The sequence below is a fragment of the Pinus tabuliformis genome, chromosome 9, assembly GCF_031772625.1.
Source record: "Pinus tabuliformis cultivar Carrire ecotype Pingquan chromosome 9, CPIR1, whole genome shotgun sequence".
Classification (NCBI taxonomy): domain Eukaryota; kingdom Viridiplantae; phylum Streptophyta; class Pinopsida; order Pinales; family Pinaceae; genus Pinus; species Pinus tabuliformis.
In genome coordinates this window covers 2,019,498,747-2,019,506,611 of record NC_142307.1, presented here as the reverse complement: position 1 = coordinate 2,019,506,611, position 7,865 = coordinate 2,019,498,747, and positions in this window count along the sequence as shown.

Below are 7,865 nucleotides of genomic sequence, written 5' to 3'. Positions count from 1 at the left end.
TGTACCATGTGTGCTAAAAGTAAGCCTAGCAATAGAAAACTAGGCTTGTACACTCCACTTCCAGTTCCTTCTCATACTTGGGAAAGTGTTTCCATGGACTTTGTTGGGGGATTGCCAAAATATAGAAAAGGTCATGACTATTTATATGTTATTGTGGACAGGTTCAGCAAAATGTGTATTTTAATACCTTGTAACAAGCAGATTACAGTTGAACAAACAGCAAAGTTGCTCTTTCAGCATGTATGGGTTCCTTTTGGGTTACCCACATCTATTGTCTCTGATCGAGATTCCCGATTTGTTGGGAAGTTTTGGTCAAGTCTATGGGAGTTGATGGACACCAAATTGAAGAAGAGCACAACCTTTCATCCACAAACAGATGGCCAAATAGAGGTGGTCAACATGACAGTAATCCAGTTGCTCAGGGGCTATTGCAGCAAGCATCCCAAGCTTTGGGATGAACATTTATGTTATGTGCAACATGCTTACAACCGTGCTAAAAACTCTTATACACAAAGATCTCCTTCTGAGACTTGTTTTGGTTTTATACCAAGGTCTCCCTTGAATTTTGTATTTAGTAAAGACATAGCACTTGATGGACATAGTGATGTGGACAAAGCAACCAAGTTCATTGAACAGATCCAAGAAATTCATCAGGCAATGCAGGAACAACTGGAAAAGAGCCAGGCCAAGTACAAGGCAAGGCAAGATAAGCATCGAATTGAGCATAGCTTCCAAGTTGGTGATCAAGTTTGGTTGTACATCAACAAAGATAGAATGCAAGGTGAAGGTAAAAATCTGAAGCCAATAAGGTATGGGCCTTTCAAGATACTTGAGAAAATTGGTGAGAATGTTTTTCGCCTTGATTTGCCAACTTACATGCACATCTATTTAGTAGTTAATGTAGAGAACTTGAGACTATTTGAACCTTCATTGATTGAAGATCCCGAAAAGCAAAATCAGTTGCCTTCTATTGATGTTCTGTTGCCTGAATATCTCAATGAGTTGTAGGAAGATACAGTTCTGGACAGGAAGGTGAGAACTACGCGTAGAGGGGATGTTGAGTACCTCAGAATTGGACTCAAAGGTTCAAAACCAAGCAGTGCAAGATGGATAGAGATTGAACAAGTGAGGAAGTTGTATCCTCACTTGATTGATGCTTAAAAACCAACTTTTGGTGGTCCAAAAGCCTTTCAGTTGGAAGGCGTGATCCAAAATGGATCCAAAACACCCTCTAAGTCTTCAAACACTCGAAAATTTCGCATAAGAAGAACTTGTTAAAAAGTTGGATTACACTATCGGGAGGCAAAAACATGAATAAATCAGTGAAAAACAGGCTTATCGGCAGTCAAAGCAACTTTGAATCGGAGCCGTCGGATCTGGCTGATCAACGATCCAGATCCGAACGGCGAATCGCAATCGGCGGTGGAAAAGGGAGGCTATTGGCAAAGACCACAAGGAATATGCGACAGCGATCAGCGGGGTCAATGAGGACTGTCGATCAAGCACGCAGATCGATGGCCAAAGTTGAATCGCGATATCGCAATCGACGGTTACAAAGGAGTGGGGCCGATATACATATGGCTTGTGATAGCTGGACCCGATAAAATTATAAACGAGATTTGATATAATTTCAAGTCCGGTAAAAGGACTTTTTTAATGTAAATCGCGATTTTCGTTAAATAAAAGAAATACAAAGGATAAAGCGTCGATGCGATGAATCGGACCCGAAAGGGTTTATTAATGTTGTTAAATACTATTTCAAGTCCAATATGAGCGGGATTTCACGTTTTAATATATTTTTTATATAAAAGGGAAATCACAAAACAAGCAGGATTTCGGGAGGACCCGAGGCGGTAAATGGTTTGGGCCGGGCTCCGCCTGATCCCATACAATGGATGCCACGTGTCCAGGTTGAGGAGAGAGAAAACCACCCTTATCAGGCGATTAATCCCTGTACGAAAGAGCTGCCCGAAATAAACCACAATCGTTGGATCTAGAACTCCTAGATCAACAGTGGAGATGCGATGTCAGTATACAGGTGGACCCAATAAGAGTATAAGGTGGATTTATGGATATTTGAGGTCCGATAAATAGTGTTTGGCGGACTTTTCCTGTGTTTGAACGTATTTCTCTGTGTAAACAGAGAACGGCGATTTTGAAGGATTTCAAAGGCCCAATGACCCATTTCGTTACAGTACAGGTGGCCACCATCCTTGAAAGCGTTTAGCAATGATTGCTAACACCCAGAGGGGGATTTGAGTGAACAGAGGTCGGGAAGACAAAGAGCCCGAGAAGGAGAAATGAACAGACATCGTTGATTGGCTTTAAAGCCATAGACAGAGAGAAAACAAGGACAAGCAGTGCTGAGACAGAGAGTCAGTGAGGAGAGTCTGTGTACTCAGAAGAGACTTGGGGATCCAAGTAAAGCCTTATTGTTTTGTATCTGTTGTGTGAGGCTCAAAATGAGCTCACTGTTGTAAAAACTCTGTTTTGGAGACATAATAGAGAGGTCACCACTGAAGGCTGGACCAGGAGATGTAGCCCAGGAGTGTTGGGTGAACTCCTTATTAAACTTGTTGTGTTCATGTGTGTTGCCTATCATGTTTCTTTTACTGCTTCATTGTCTATGTATTTCACAATATTATCGATCCATTGCACAAAGTAACATAGGCATATCCATGCACATGAGTCTGTAATACCTTAATAATTGTCTAAGATCATATATCAGATCAGAAAGCGCAAGGGGGCATCGAGATCAACAACTACATCAGATTTGCTTGCAGGTACTGAGTTGCATGTATGTTTTCTTCACTAGTTTTGACATGCATGGCATATGCATGTGGATTATTGGTTGTGATTTGGGCATGGAGGATTGCCTGGATTGACAGTGGATTGCTTAGCCTTGTCATTTCCTAGATAGCCATGGTGATTGTGGGTTTACTTTCATTGTTTATTTTTGGTTGGTTCTCATTTTTCCTTAGCTTGGGTTGAGTTATTAGTTCCTGGAAGCCTGGTTGGACAAACGCTCTAGAAGCCCTATAAAAACTTGGGTTGAGTTACTAGTCATGGAAGCCTTTGTTAGACAAATGCTCTAGAAGCCCTTGGTGGGTTGAGTTACTAGTCGTCCAAGCCTTGGTTGGAAAAACGCTCTGGAAGCTCGTCGACAGTTGTGGGTTGAGTTACTAGTTTTGAAAGCCTTGGTTGGAACAAATGCTCTGGAAGCCCTGGAAGGCTTGGATGGAGACCAATTTGATGATGGTTTTGTGATGTCCTACCATGAGGTGGAATCACTGTTTGATGGGTTGAGGTGGATGGCCTCTGGAAGCGCTGGATGAGTTTGGATTAATGTGTTCTATGAGATCCCACATTCATGCTTGGAATATGGCACAAGGGTGAATGACTGAAGAGAGATTTGGTTCAGCCATTCTATGGTCAGGTGGAACGTGGAAGTCCCATCCCAGGTTTGGATTTTGCATCATTAATGAAAGTTTATTTCTCCTTGTATTTCTATGAGCATTTTGATGGATTATATGTGGTCTATATGGTTGTACTTTCATGAGTATTTATGTTGCTATTATGCTAGTTATGTATGTGTTTTATGACAGCAGCCATGTATGACTTTCATCATGTTTTTACTTGTAATTGAATGATCAATGTATCTATGACCTAATGGATGGAATGGCAGTTGATGCATTGAGGCATCAATGGTTCTTAACGATTCTCAACTAAGTATGAGACCCATATGCTCATAATTGTTATTTGCACCTGTAGATTACATATTCGTGATATGTTTGACGAAATGCATGTCATGGCTAGTAGGGCTCCAATCAAGGTCTTAAAAAAGTATTTGCTTTAGCACTGTCCTTTCCATGTTATTTTACTGTTTTGAAGAGATGGTTCAATTCTAGGTAGTAGCCTAGGCTCTGGGCCTGAAAAAGTGGCTCAAATCTCGGGGACACTGTCATAACACTGACTAAATGAGTCTCTGGATGCTGGAAGGAAAGCCTGTGAGAGAGGCTCTGGGTTTCTAGATGTTGTCATGCCTATAGCATGAGAGTGATTGAGGCTTAAGTTGTCCAAAAGTTCAGTGGGACCCAAGGGCAAGTTGTCTAAAGTGTTGGATTGGTTCTTGAGGGTTCTAAATCTAGTGATGATGTTTGTATGGTGTGTTTCCTTAGTTCCACTTCCTTAACATGACTTAGGAGGTCGAATTATATCATAGTGGCCTCTTGTTGCATGTTTACCCCGGCTGGCCGGTTGCTTGGGTAGATGTGGGAGGAGGGTGTTACAGAGTGCTATCAGAGCATGGTTCACCCCTCAGAATGGAGAGGCTATGTGTTGGTCATGCATGCATGTTAGTTTCATGTGTGTCTCCCACACTTGCATTCCATGTGCTTGTTGCATTTGCACGATGTTGTTCATGGTTGTAGTGATGTCGTCATGTGAAACTTGAATTTGTTGTGGTGGAATGTAGTGTCATGAGTGTATGACTGGTTACATGTCGATTTATGTCGCTTACATGTATCATTGTAGTATCCTTGGTTATATTCTTGCATGTTTGGTTACATTCTTGTATGCTTAGTTGCATGTATCATTCTTATAGGTTTGGTTTCAAGTATCATTCATTCATGTTTGATCATATGTGCTTATGCATATGTGTAGTTGGTTATGTATTGCTTATGCATGTTCATGTTTGCATGTGGTCAAGTGTACAATGATGTAGTGGTTGTTGTCATGCATGAGGTCATGGTGTGTGTTGTTGTTAAGGTCATGCATTAATGACTGGACCCTAGCTAGAATGACGATTGCATGGTCATATGATTATGTATTAAGTTTCTACATGTTGTCATGATTATGTTATACTTGTATCACGCCAATTTGTTGATCTTGCAGGTAAGGTATCCTCTCAGAGATATGTTAAGGTTCGTTGGTTTATTGTGATTTGGTTTAGCTAACATGATATACATTGCAGGAAGAAATATCAAATGGACAGCAAGATGGTTGACTACAAAGACTCTCCATATGAATCCGAAGAGCAGTATAGTGTTGGGAACTCTTCCGATTTGGTAGTTACACTGAGAAGCTTAAAGGAAGAAGTAAGGAGTTGTAAGGTAGATAATGATAGAATCATGCAGGCGCAAGAGAAACAAGCGTAGATAAATGCAGTGATACTTCAGAGTTTGTCAGATTTGCAGCGACAGGGACCACGTCAGATCAACTATGAGCAGGAGGATATAACTAATGGGGCATATTGTAGTCAGTCGCTTGATGGTCATAAGTCAGATAGAGATGACACAATTAGAGATGGCAGGTTGTTGGACACCCTGGATAGGAGAGGGGATATACACAAGTATTATTCTAGTTCCAATCAGATAGGCATCATGATCATCATCGTTGTCATCCTTACAAGAGAAGTGATAGGGGATATTTGCTGAATGAGTTTAAGAAAGTAAAGCCAACAACATTTGACAGAAAGATGAAGATATCACAGCCTGCAGGATGCAGAGGCATGGTTGCTTGGCGTGAGGGAATTCTTCAGAGTGCGTGATTATTTAGAGAACATGAAAGTTAGAGTGGCTACCTTTAGTATCAAAGGTAAAGCAGATATTTGGTGGGAAGATGTGAAAAATGTTAGATGCATTCATGAGGAGGATTTGACTTGGAGTGAGTTTGAGCAGCTATTCAAGAAGAAGTATTTGTCAAAGAGATACTTTGATGACAGAGCAAAAGAATTTTACAAGCTAAAGATAGGATCCATGATAGATGATGAGTACACCAACAGGTTCTTGGAGTTACTGAGGTATGTGCCTTATCTCACATAGGAAAAGGCTAAGATTCAGAGGTTCACTAGTGGATTAATAGTTGCATTTAAAGACGTGATTAAGATTGATGAGCTTAGATAATTGGAGGAGGCCATTCAGAAGCTAAGGCATTGTTATGAACAATCGAAGCACAAAATTGAGACTAAGCCAAACTGGAGAGGTAATGCAAAGAACAAAGGAAAATGGGACAAAAGGAGAGCAAGACCTAAGGATACAGGTAACAAGGAGAATGTTGCACCACCTAATAAGTTCAATGCATTAGATAGAGGTCAGGGATTCCGATCAGGAGAACAGAACAAGGAGATGGGATGGAAGCCTATACAGTGTTAGATTTGTGGCAAAGATCATCGCATGAGAGATTGTCCTCATAATCAGAGTGGTAGACCTCAAATATACAGTGCGTAGGAGGCACAGATTGTTGGGGATGTTGGTCAGAGTATTCCACGTATCTATGCAGCATTGGATAATAAACACGTAGATCATCAGGCATCTATCATTGAGATGGAAGGTAAGCTTTGTGATCAAGTTAATTCTATTTTGATTGACCTTGGATCTAATTATAGCTATGTTAGTCCTGACTTGGTGGATAAGTGTGGTTTGAGTAAGGAATTACATGCAAAGTCCTGATTAGTGCAGTTAGCTACTGGTACAAAGAAGTAAGTTCATCATTGGGTAAGAGATTGTGCATTTGATTTGAATGGTATGCCTACCACAACACATTTGAATGTATTACCATTGGGTTCATACAGTATGTTGTTGGGTATGGATTAGTTGTATCTTCATAGAACCAAGGTATATTTTTATGACAAAGCCATTGAGTGTGTTGATGAAAATGGAGAACCAAGAGTCTTTCAGGGTAAGAAGAAAGCTACATCAGTTAGGATGGTGACAACTATGCAAGCAAAGCATAGTTTTAGGAAAGGGTGTAAGTTGTTTATAGTGCACATCTCTAGTGATAAGGGTAAGGAAGTTGAGGATACAGATGTGTTGAGCAGGTACCCAATTTTACAGCAGTTCAAGGATGTATTTCCTGAGGACATTACAGAGTTTCCACCTCACAGGGAGGTAGAATTTTCTATTGAGTTAGTGCCAGGGGCAACTCCAGCATCAAAAGCACCTTACAGGATGAGCACACCTAAGTTGGTTGAGTTAAAGTTGCAGTTGAAGAAAATGTTGGACAAGGGGTACATTAGGTCAAGTGTATCACCATGGGGCGCACCAGTATTATTTGTGAAGAAGAAAGATGGTACTCTCAGATTATGCATTGACTATAGGCAGTTGAAAAAAGCGACTATCAAGAACATGTATCCGTTACCAATTATTTATGACTTATTTGACTAGTTGAAGGGAGCAACAATGTTCTCTAAGATCGACTTGAGATCGAGATACCATCAAGTACGCATAAAAGAGGAAGACATTTACAAGACCGTTTTCCAAACCAGGCATGGTCATTGTGATTTTTTTGTAGTTCCGTTTGGCTTAACTAATGCTCCAACGACATTTATGTGCTTGATGAATGGTGTGTTGCATCTGTATTTGGATAAGTTTATTATTGTGTTCATTGATGATATACTGGTATATTCTAAAAATGAGGAAGAGCATGTCGAACATTTAGCAACAGTGTTGAGGTTGTTGAGAGAGGATCAATTGTATGCTAAGCTCAACAAGTGTAGTTTCTTTCAGACTGAGGTACATTACTTGGGGAATGTTGTCTCCATGGAGGGCATTACAGTAGATTCTGAAAATATAAGAGCCATCATGTAATGGGTAGCTCCTAAGAATGTGGATGAGGTGAGATCTTTCATGGGTTTGGCAGGCTATTACAGGAGGTTCATCAGGAACTTTTCACAGATTGCTTACCCTATCACATCATTGCAAAGGAAAGGTAAGAAGTTCGAATGGACAAAGGAGTGTGAGGATAGTAGTTGTTGACACATGCACCAATGTTAAAGATTGCAAATCTAGACAAAGAGTTTGTAGTATGCATATATGCTTGCAAGAGAGGACTTGGTGGAGTCCTTATGCAGGATGTACAAGTGGTAT